At 33.4% G+C, this 12,762-nt stretch overlaps 1 protein-coding gene across 2 annotated transcripts in view; it reads left to right on the top strand.

The window, feature by feature from the left end:
• KHDRBS2 (KH RNA binding domain containing, signal transduction associated 2) overlaps positions 1 to 12,762 on the top strand; it is a 750,586-nt gene that overhangs the window by 464,560 nt on the left and 273,264 nt on the right. The window lies entirely within an intron of this gene.

The following is a 12,762-nucleotide window of genomic DNA, read 5'->3' as shown; positions in this document are numbered from 1 at the left end:
CTCTCTTTGTATGGAGCTATGGAGTGGTTTTTGCCTGAGGCTACTTTTTGAATCTGAGTTTAGTTTCTGCTGTATACCGCTCAAGCCCCACTCCCCTCTCTGAGCCCAAGGTGTGCACTCTTCAACCTCCTGAGGTTTCAGGTCTAGCTGCTCTCAGGGGTGCTCTTGATCTGCTGCCAAGATCTTAGAGATTGTTCCCCACTGCTTTAATTCTAGATCACTAGCTATGAATCCTGCCCATAAGTGGGGTGGTGGAGTGTTTGATTAGCTTGCATTTTGGTGGGAGCTTATTTACCCCATTATAGCAAGGAAATGCCCAAATTCAGCATACCTTCGATGCCACGCCCTATTGTGGAGTCCCTTTTCGCTCATGTGAACTTGTCCTTTTTGTTCTTTTGAGGTTGAGGTATCATACAGGATGGTGGTAGGGAGGGTAAAAGTTCTGTAACTACTCTGCAGCCAACTTAACCAGGAAGTTGAACTGTTTTATTCTCAAGGAATTAAAGTTCCTAAATTCCACACAAAGTTCTAATTTTGAAAGCTTAAAAACATTGTAAGAAAAAAAGGAGAAATGACTGATAAAGTATGATCTAATTTAGACTTTCATTCTGTAACATAAATCATAAATGAGCTAGCTGCTTGATCCTGAGTTAAAAAGTTTTTGGTTTGTTTCTGTCCATCAATTTCTTGAACTATCAGAACTGCCTGATCATATAGTCATTCCATGAAAATAAAGACACAACCACTATTTTTTTGTTTGTTTTTTGGGGTTTTTTATGAGAATTAAATTTAGGCCAGTTATGTACACACATATCAGAGTAAAAGAACATGTTTAAAAATGGGTTCTGGTTGCATCTAGATGAAAGGGAATGGGTTTGGAGGGTAAGCAGAAAAGAAAATTAAGGATGGTTCAATATACCTGCAGGCATTTGCTTCCAAGCTTCAGCCAAATAAGAGATAAGATAGGTCAGAGTACTCTACATTTCTAGTTGCTCCAATTGTCTTCTCTTCTACTCCCCATGGACCTGGAAAAAGTTAAACTGCATGTCAGCAGCTACCCTTCATGCAAACATTATTAAACTGCTTCCAGCCACTTTCCTTCCATCTCTGTTGCTGCCACCACCTGGGGAGTAAGAGTACGCCAATCCTCTCAGCTGCCATTATCTAGGAGAAGAGAGTATTCAACTGGAGCTGTACACAAGATGAGAGCAGCATGCTAACTCTATCCTTTACTTTCTCTCTTTTTCTTTATTTGCAGAATCATTCCAAGTTTTGTTCTCTGTTTTCATCACAAGATAATTCTTTCATATTCTTCCAGCCTAAAGATGAGGTGGGAAAGGGAGAAAAATACAATCCCCAAATTCCCAAATGCTATTTAAAATATTTGCTATAGAGTACACCTTAGACTGGGTCCCACCTACAGGGCGCTATAATATGCTAACAAATTTAGAGAGGACCTCACAAACTGTGTTGAACAAACCCCTCCTTTTATAGACAAAAATAGTGAAATTTGGTGAGATTAAACATTTTGCCCAAACTCATGCATTCATTTCATATGAGGAATATGAACCCAGAGACTCTGGCTACAATGTGAATACATTTTCCATTCTGTTGCCAGTTAGGAATATAGACTTCTCTAAACTCCATCTGAAAATTCTTTTCTCTCTTGCTAGCTTCATTGTTTCTGGTAACCCAATAGAGTCCTTGGAACATGTTCAGAGTCACAAATCAAACAAATGTTCCCAGAGTGTGGCTCAGTTTCCCTCATAGTTTTAAGCTTTAAAGGTAGCTTGTGCCATCTCTGGTCTATTCACAGCTTCTGATAGTGTGTCTTGGATTTTTCCCTGTCTAACTTCCAATATACTGGCTCTGTTGGATGTTTCCAATCTTCAGACAAAAAATGTATGCTAGTCTTTCTGATTTCCTCTTTTTATGTTTAATAATAGTGTCCCTATGGTGTAACTAAGAAGGTCTATATCCCATTCAGGGATAGCCCCTTCAAAACTTTTTATAAGTCCTTTGGACTGACCTAGGAAAATAAGCCTTTTTGGCACTACCTACTGTTCTTATTCTAAGTTCCCTTTAGATTTCTTCTGCTCAGTTCTGTGACAGGGCTCATTAATCTCTGATTTCATATTTCCTCAGAGGAGTCTCTCATCATAGAATCAGTCTATCACTCTCTCAAGGCATCCAGACTTAGATAACTGAGGGCTAGACTGTCATCAAAAATTCTTCTTCTTATATACAACTCCGCCTCCCCCACATGACACTCATGAATGCATACTAATTGAGTTCTAGGAACAGCAGTATGACATATTCCCCTAAATTAGAAAATATTAACAAGAACCTTGAAATAGATAAATATTACCAAGTATATAAGTAATGCTTATATAAAGCAATGAGTTGTTCCAAAATAGAGTCAAATATCTTTAATGTGGAAGCCAAAATGTGCATTTTAAATGGTTTTTAAATGGACTGAAACTTATCTTTGTTCTAACTATAGAGTTTACACAGTAAATTACTGAAATTAATAAGTTTGGGATAGATGGCTTAGGAAGACTATAAATTGGATTTTTGCAAAACTAAGACCTTTAAAATAAATCATTTACAAACAATAAGCTACTTAAAAACATAAATTAAACTATTAGATTATTCATCAAAAACTCCTAGTAGACAAACCCTTGTGGGTAAATTCTAATACTGTTACGAACTTAAAAGTCATAGAAGGACTATCGAAATTGTTAATACAACTTTTCATTAACTCAGGAAGAAATTTTACCATCAAGCAGGAGAGGCTACTTCCCATTTATTTTAAAGCCCACTTATTATAGACATAGAATTTGGTGCTACTTACAGTGGAGTAGTAAGCAACCATTTCTCCATTCCAAAGAATTAATAGAGGAGGTTATCTCAAGGAACCTTATGACAGTCAGTGATGCTAGTTTGGGTTTAGACTAAAGTCTGTATTTATATTAGCTGTAAATCAGTCATGAACCACCCAATTATAAGTGGCTTTTTGTTACTGTCATTAAGCCCTTTAAGCTCACAAGGAGAAAAAAGAAGATGGAAAATTGCTTTTTTGCATATATAGCAAAATGTGTTTGTTGTTCCTGGTTATCATTCTACATTCCTCATTGCAGAAGTGGGAGACTCTGGGAATGAAACATCAAATGAAATAACAAGTATGACAATGGTAATGATGGTAATGATGATAATTTATTTAACTTATGATTTATCCTACTGTCTGCCAGGCACTCTCCTTTATAATAATTATCTCATTTAATCTTCTGAACAACCCTGGGAGGTGCATATTATTAGTATCACTAATTTACATGTGAGAAAATTGAGGCAAACAGAAGTAAATGGCTTACATTATTAAACACAGAGAATTGCTTAGTTGGTTGTGGGCAACTGTTTCGTTTTTCTCTCTTTTTAAATCTTTGTAATACATTATGGCACATTGTTTTGGGAAAAAAGGTATATTTAAAATGACTGATTATAAGATAAAAGCATCAATAAAAATAATACACAGCTTTAAATGTTTATGGTTGTCTTATTTCTATGCTATCTTATTTTTTTATTCCTTCCTTTTTTCTTTCTTTCTTTCTTTCCTTCCTTCCTTCCTTCCCTTCTTCCTTCCTTCCCTCCTTCCTTTTTTCCTTCCACCCTTCCTTTTTTCTTCCCTCCCTTCCTTCATTTCTCTTTCTTCTTCTCTTTCTTAAACACACCCTTCATCATTCCTCATTTGTAGTACATTATAATCCCCTCTTACCCATTATGAAACTCTACCATTGGTTACTCTTCAGTTATAGAAACTGAGCATGGGAAAAGGTAGGTCCCCATTATTATATCAAATAGGAATATCTAGGAGAATAGTTCAGATACTTGATCAGAGGTATGTTGAGATAAGAGGTGGAAGGAAAGTTTTAGGTTCTAATAAAAGGAATTTTTATTATATATCGCAACTGAGGATATGATGAGTTAGTATCAAGTGTTTTTCCTCTTTACAAATGAGAAGAAAAAACAGTTCCACTCTCTGGATTATTTCTATGCTATCTGAAAACCACATGAAAGCAGAAGTTTGTTTTTTTTTTTCCTTGAACTTAATTACTTATAATTTTATCATTTATCATCATGTGTTTTATTTTAGTCAATATATGATTTCTTTGGTTTGGGTTGTCTCTCCACCAGTGTAGGGTATTTGCAGTATACATTCTTATTTTACCAGATTCTTAATCATGCTTTTTCCATGAATCCTCCATAAAACATGTCAAGTTTCTGGAATATTTTTGTTAATATCTCAGGGATAAACATTCAATATTTTCATAGATTACATTACATTTTTCTACATATGTCACCTTTTTTTTTCTCTTGTCATCTATATTTTCAAAAATTCCTTTACGATATTTCATATATTACTGGTAACATGGAATCCTCTGCTGATCCCAAAATACAACTTTGTTTTCAGTTTTGAATTATTTGTAGTTCTATTTCCTCTGAAATTTTGGTTTTTGATGATTCTTAGACATATATAATCAGGAGAGTAGTATTAATGAAATAAGCTTTTGCTGCTCTGATAATTTTAGATCACTGAAAATATATAACAATTTCCCAAAAGTAATCCAAATTGCCTTACTACTAACCAATTCCAGGACTAGTTTATCATCCATATGAAATGACTATCCTAGATACATGTCTTAATAGCCTAATTTCATGCAGTGTCTAAGAAACTGATTGGGGGGAGTATTATCAAATATCATTTTGCTTTAGATGGTTTGACCAATCTCTTTCATCCACCGAGAATGCTTTCTAGTGGTCAAAGACTCAATATAGGTATAAATGGGAAAAAATTGTATGTCATGAATAAGGAATCTTTATTTTGTTTAAAAAGGTATTACTCTTCACCATGTTTATCAACTCTTGATGTCAATACTCAAGGTGTTATCGAACAGGATTTACAATTGTTATAAACACATATAATTTTGATGTAGATGAAGGAAGCATCTTGTTTAAAAGGACTTTCCAGGTTTAGTTTTTCTCTTTCATGTTAAGAAGTATTTTTTTTAATCAATAGACAATAAACACAGTAGAATTATACATTTTCTACATGTCAGTTAATTATGTAAAGAAAACGATGTAACAAAATGATGTCATACTTGAAAAAAACTCTTTTCATATTTTCATCAAATAAGTCTGAATATGGAATTGGAAAATTCTCATTTTTATGGAAATGGAAATGTAGGAATATCAGTCAGCTTTTAATTTTGTACTCACTTTAAATAAGTAAAAACTACTACCTATGTATAGTATGTTCTTTTTAAAATTTCCTTAGAAATATTCCCTCTTTTTAGAAACTTTGGAATTATTCAGCATTGGATTTGCCATTGAATAATTTGCAGCATAGATTTGTGGGCATATTTTGGTAGTAATTCCTGACATCAACTTTTTAAGTATTATTGATACTTTTTTATATATATGATACTTATAGCAAAGATAGTCATGTTATCTAGCCCTTTTATTCTTCCTGTTAAAAAGAAATAATTAAAATAACAATATAACTTGTATCATATTGAACCTATTTGTTACCTTTCTTCTGGAACATGCTATATTTTGAAGATGATTTCATTTGGTGGCATCTCAAGTTAAAATTGATGAATTCTCTTTTCTTTTTTTTTAGTGTTTTACTAGACTATATTGTTAATAATCTGTCACATTTCATTATTTACAAATAAGCTTATACTCAAAATAAGTTGCCAATGGTTGTCTTATATCTATGAATGTCATGCATATTAAATATTTATGAATTCAGATGGTACTGGGTTTTCTCAGTCTACTCATTTTGACAACTTTTAAAAATATTTTATTTTCTCAATTACAGGTAATAATTTTAAATGTGCATTTCCTCAAATTTTCAGATTAAAATTGTCTCATTTTTCTCCTTTTCTTCCCCCTTCCCTAAAATGGCAAGGTGATTGATCTATGCCATACATGCATAATCATGCAAAACATATTTCCATATTGGTCAACTTGTGAGAGAAAATTCATAATACCAACCCCCCACCCACAAATAAAAACACAACCAATTAAAATAAAGTGGAAAATTAGTATGCTTCAGATTTCTTCCAGATTTCTTCAGTTCCCCACCCACTCTAGAGGTAGATAGCATTCTTTTTCATAAGTTCTTCTGAATTTTCTTGGATCATTATATTCCTGAGAATAGCTAATAATAGTTGATTGTCTTACAATATTGCTGTTACTTTGTACAATAGAAAATTTTCTTTTACATTGCAATAAACTTCTTTTAATCTCTCAGTGCCTTCAGCAACTCTCTAAGACTATAAACTATAGAGAAGGAATAAATATATACTAGTAGAGAGAGTCCTCACTAAAAATGAATGAAATTTCAGGCCTGACTTAAAAAAATAAACTGTTTGAGAAGTTGCAATAACCTGAGTCAATGTTGTGGCTTTTGTTTATTTCCTTCTCTTTGGAGTCATCAGCTTTCAATTTTTGCCACCACAAAAAGGTTGCTAAAATATTATTATAGATGCAGATCTTTTTCCTCTTTCTTTGATCACTTTGTATTATAAATCTAGTAGGGGTATTGCTAGTTCAAAAGGCATGCATAATATTTTTTGACATAGAACTAAAATGCAATGCAGAATGGTTAGAGAAGAGTCCCACAAATAGCACATTAGTATAACTATCTTCCTACATCCCCTCGAATATTTGCAGTTTCATTTTCTGTCATTTTAGATAATTTGTTGGTTGTGAAGTGCATTGTAAGTGTTTTAATTTGTATTTCTCTAATTGCCATTGATTTAATTTTTATTTCTCTAATTATCATTGATTTAGGGAGGTTTTCATGTGATTATTTATTCCTTTGTTTTTTTTTCTCTGAAAATTACCTGTTCCAAACCTTTGGGCATTTGTGAATGACCTCTTTTCTTATAAATTTGACTTAGTGTCCTATATATTTTAGCAATGAGACATTCTTTAGAGAAAATTACTGGATAGATTTTTTCCCCAATTTTCCACTTTTTAAATAAGTTTAGCTCAATTGGTTTGTTATGCAAAATCATTTTAATTTGAAATAATAAAAATTATGTACTTTGAATCCTATGAAATTTTCTATTCCTTATTTGGTCATGAACTCTACCCCTATCTACAAACATTTTTTTCACTTTCCAATATTTTCCTTATCATATTACCATTTTTGTCTAAATCATTTGCCCTTTTTAAGTATGTCTTCGTATTTGGTGTGAGATTTTGGTCTATATCTATATTTTGCCAAACTACTATCCAGTTTTTCTATTAGTTTTTTGTCAAATAATATGTTTTTATCACTACAACTAGGATCTTTAGATTTAATAAACACTAATTTACTACATTCATTTGCTTTTGTACCACTGATCAGTGGCTGTATTCCTTATCAAGTACCAAAGTATTTTTGTGATTATTGCTTTGTAATATAATTTGAGGTCTCCTCCCCTCATATTCCCCCACACACTTATTCTTTGATTCTCTTCATAACTTGACATTATTTTCTCCCTATAGATGAAATTTGTTTTGATTTTTATAACTCCATGAAATAATTCTTTGGTAGTTTGTGTAGCATGGCAATAAATTGATGAAAGAAATAGAAATGTCATTTTTATTATAATGAATTGGTCCGTTGATAAGCAATTAATATTTCTTCAGACATTTAGCACTAATTTTATTCAAAGAATGTTTTATTCTTATTTTCATGTAATTTCTCTATGTGCCTTGACAGGTAGACTCACATATATTACACAGTCTCAAGTTATTTTAAATGCAATTTATTTTGCTCTCTTCTAGATTTTGTTGGTTAGATAGAGAAATGCTAATGATTCATATTAGTTTCTTTTATATCCTGAAACTTTGTTGAAATTGTTTGAATAGACTGTTTTTAAGTTTCCTCTCTAGAGTTCTTTTAGCAAACCATGTCATGCCTATCATCTTTAAAAAGTAATAATTTCATTTCCTCATTTCTCATGCTTATTACTTAAATTTATTTTTATCTTTCTTCCATGCCCCATTTATATGATATAATTTTCCTCATTCTTCCTCACCCTTCTCCCCTTCCTAAATTTATCTTTTTTTTTCTCATTATTTCATTTTTCTTTTAAAGTCATCCCATCATAATAGTATCATACCCAAGTTCTTTGTCTAAGTAGACACTAACACCCCTATTGCTAATATAGTTTTGAGGGTTTGCCTACATCATCTTCCCATATAAAAATATAAACTATCCTTAATTAGTGCCTTATGAACTCTCATTTATGTTTACCTTTTTATTCTCTTAATTCTTGACTTTGAAGGTCAGATTCAACTGTGATTATTTCATTAGGAAAATTTGTTGGGTAGGTTATTTACTTTTTGTTTCCCACCTTGGTTCATTCCATGGCAGATTATGTGTGAGACTAAAGTTTAAAACTGAGTCCTTACTCTCCTCTCCTCTTAGCCTTAGAACAATACAACTGTTTCTGGAACTTCTTTCTTGCTTTTTACATACCTGACAACCCTGCTCCCTCATGATTATCTTTCTCTACTCTGGAACTGTGACCGGGAACTAGGAAATGAGCAACAAAAGTGCTGGATAGTACTTATTTCTGCTCCAAGTGATAGTACAGACATCTTCTGGTGTTCTTTTCTGTCCCAGTGCTTCCAGCTCTGGTACTCAGTCTTCTTAATGTTCCTGGGAATTGAATAGTTCTTCATTAATGTGGCTGGTTCTGTCACTTGCACTGTGCTAAAATCCTCACCAGCCCCTCTCCTATGATCTGCAGACTTCACTGCCTTCCTAAGAAAGCTTGGACTGTAAAATATGACTTTGTGATTTTTTTCTTGACTTTCCCAATCAGAATTCAATCTGGTATATTTTCTATGTTGTTCCGAAGGAGACTGAAGAGGAGTTTGGGCAAAAAGATTGACCTTTCTGCCTTTATGCCATATTGTCCTGCTCCAGGACAGAATGCCATGAAACTCATTTCTTCTGGACTTAAAGTGTCTCCATCTGAGTGCTCCTATTCCCCAAAAAAGGTTTTTGTCATTTTTTATCTCTTTTAAAATCCATGTTCAGGGTTTCTGGTCACCCTAAGGATTTCCTCTTAGAGACCTATTGCTTTTGAATCCTTCACATACAAATCTTTGCAGGCTAAAGGTGCCACTGATAAACTTCTATGCATATATTTGTAGACTTTTCTGGTTGTCTTTTTAATTTTTTTCCAGTTTACATGTTGATACAATTTTCAATAATCATTTTCTGACATTTGTGATCCACATTGTCTACCTCCATTACACCTATCTCCACTCTATAAGATGGCAGGATTTTATAATAGAGGTTGTACATGTGCTAGCATACAATACATATTTCCATTTTTGTCATGTTGTGAAAGATGATACATATTGCTTACACTAGAGAAAAATTCACTGGGGAAATAAAGTGAAAAATGGTATGCTTCAATCTGCATTCAAACTCCATCAGTTCTTTCTATAGCAGTGGATAGCCTTTTTCATCATGTGTCCTTTACAGTTGTGCTGTACCTGTTACTGTTAACAGTACTGATAACAGTTAAGTCATTCTTAGTTGATCATCATACGAGAGTGTTGTTATTGTGTACAATGTTATCCTGGTTCTGCTCAATTCACTTGGTGTCATTTTCATATAAATGTTATCATCTTTTTTGTATGTGTGTGAACATCATCGTCCTTATGACACAATAATATTCCATTACACTCATCTATCATAACTTGTCCAGCCATTCTCCAATTGATGGACATAACTTCAAATTCCTGTTCTTTGCCCCCACAAAAAGAGCTGCTATAAATATTTTTAAGCAAGTAGGTCCTCTCCTCCTATTTTTTTTATCTCTTTGGGATACAGATCTAGTACTGGTATTGTTTGGTCAAAGTGTATGGATTTTTTTTGATCTGCTGGACATGGTTCTAGCTTGATCTCCAGAATGATTATATCAGTTCACAGTTCCAAAAGTGTTTTAATGTCCAAATTTTTCCACATCCCTTCCAAAAGTTATCATTTTCCTTTTTTCTGTCATATTAACCAAACTGATAAGTGTGAAGTAGCAACTCAGAGTTATTTTAATTTACATTTCTCTCTTCTCTGTTTAATAATTAATAATAGGGGCATTGTTTCATATGACTGAAGATAGTTTTAGTTTCTTCATCTGAGAATTACCTGTTCATATCTTTTGACCATTTGACAATTGGGGAATGCTTTGTATTGTTATAAATGTAATTCAGTTCTCTATATATTTGTTAACCACCTTCATACTGTTCATGGGATTCTTGCTAGCATGTCTTGGCACTTTTCATTGGAATTTTCTGGTCTATTATTTTCTTGGATTAGATATATTAGCTTTTAAAAAGTTCATTTTAAAGGTACTTTATAACTGCTTACATTCTCTAGTGTCTTAATTCAAATTGCTTATAGAGAATTCTTGATATGCTTACTATCTTATACACTTGATACACTTATATCTGCCTCTATTCGAAGCTGGATTCATTTTTTCCCTTCCTGGTGGCTAACTTCCTCTTAATTTAGTTCCTTGAGTAAAAATGGATCCAGATGTGTGAATGTACAGAGTATCTAGAATGAGGATGAACTTAGAGATGATATATCCCAAACAATGGATTTAAAATATGCTAAATACCAGTGATATTAAATATCTTGTTTATGCCGAGAATATAGTGAAATAACACAATTTGGATTCAGACTCAGCTTCCCTGACCTCAAATATACTGATTTACCTCCCCACCATTGACTTTTAAATCCCTAGTTTCCTTCAACACATAGCTCACAGGAGAGTTTCACAATTCTATCTTAGCTTCCTCCCCTCTAAAATTACTTTTCATTTTCTCTTTTTGTGTGTACATACATACATACATACATACATATATATATATATAAAGAGAGAGTGTGTATATATATATATATATATATATATATATATATACAGCTATCTACTCATTTAGAACATAACCTCCTTGAGGGCAAGGATTGGTTTGATTTTTTCTTTGTAACTCCAGTATTTAGCACAATTGTAAGCACTTAATGAATTATTATAGTTAATTGATTTATAGACTTTTTCACCATACCAGCTGCCCATCAATGTCTATCAATGCCACAAATTCTATGCATGTATAAAAGTGTTCCACTTTGTCCTATTAGAAGCTGTGCTTTACTGGTACAGTCTTTGAGAGCCCAAGGTCACATCTGTCCTACAATGAGGTATCTGAAGGCGCCTTTACTGGAGTACCATACCCTGTGTCAGCACATTAAAAGAAGTTTCAGTTTTGTGTTTTGGTTACTGAGAGAAAAAAAAATCTCAATGGAGCTTTTATTGCTCCCTCTTCCTCTCAAGGTCAGCAATAACCACAACAAACAAGCTACTGCCTCAGCTGCCAGTCAATCTGCTCTTAGGAGATGTGCTCAGAACTGAAGAGGACTTCAGGTCACTCATATAAGTCTGCCATTATCCACCTTTTTATTATGTACAGAGCTATTATTATTTTTAATGACTTGTCTATCTTCCTTTAAGACCTATCTCTTTATTCTCAGCTTATATATTTATAGCCCTGAAGATTTCTGGTCCCAAAAAGCAATGCTAGCAGTTTTGAAATACCTGAAGTTCTATATCAAGATAAGATTTGATGATTATTTAATATCTTACTGTTTTTGCTGTCTTACTGGATAGCATTGTGAGGAAGATTAGATTAGTTAGTAATTAAGATTTAAGGTGTATCTAGTAGGGAGGAGCTGGAGCTGGGAATTCCAAGATGAAATGAAGGAGCAGGAAGAAGTGACTTGTGCTCTGAGAGGGATTCAATTAGGGGTTGGCACAAACTGTGGTTAGCCCTGGGAGATCTCAGAGTAAAGGGCACCCTGCTTCCTGATTTCCCTGGGATCCTGTGTGGTGCTGGCATCTAGCAAAGAGGACAAGATCTACAGTGCAGTACCAAGGGAAGAGGAGAAGTTTGGGATCTGGTGGACAGTGTCTTAAGCACACCCTCTCATCTTGTACCTGAGCCCACCTTGGCTCTTGGCATCCAGAGATCATTGGTGGATGGCCACCCAGAGACTCCATTACTGCTCCTTGGGCCCTGCCTGTTTAGGTCACTAAATTAGTGTAGGAAAATTTTCCCTTTCCCTGTGGGTTTTGTCATTAGGTTTTAAGGTTTTAGAGTAGATATCCCTATCCCACCTTTTAGTTGTAAAATTATAATATATTTAATTTAATTAATTAATTTATTATTTAACATAAATATATTTAATTAATTTAATAATGTATAATTAAAACCAGTTAATCCCTTTTACCTTGCCTTCTTGTTTCTAGACTCTGGCCTAAGGGAAGCTATGTGACATTAAGACCAACTGCCATTCTTGTGTGAATCCAGTAAATTCTGGTCTTTCCATCCTGCTCCAGTCTCTCCTAAACCCAAGTGTGTGTACCCACAATCACTTAGTTTTATTATAATATCCCTGGTGTCTTTATTATTTATTACCTAATTTCTACAATAGTCAAACTTTTCCAAATATTAAATTCCATAATATTTATATGATATCAACATATATATATATGTATGTGTGAATGTAAAATCCAAAGCTTAGCTGTATAGTTCATGTTTTTATACCATCTTATAATTTGAAAGTTCTTTCAAAGTTTCTATGGAGTATTCAGTACAAGCATCACTATTCCTATTTTACAAATGTGAAAACTG

The sequence above is a fragment of the Gracilinanus agilis genome, chromosome 4 (assembly GCF_016433145.1).
Source record: "Gracilinanus agilis isolate LMUSP501 chromosome 4, AgileGrace, whole genome shotgun sequence".
NCBI classification, from domain to species: Eukaryota; Metazoa; Chordata; class Mammalia; order Didelphimorphia; family Didelphidae; genus Gracilinanus; species Gracilinanus agilis.
This window is presented reverse-complemented; position numbering and strand designations above follow the sequence as displayed.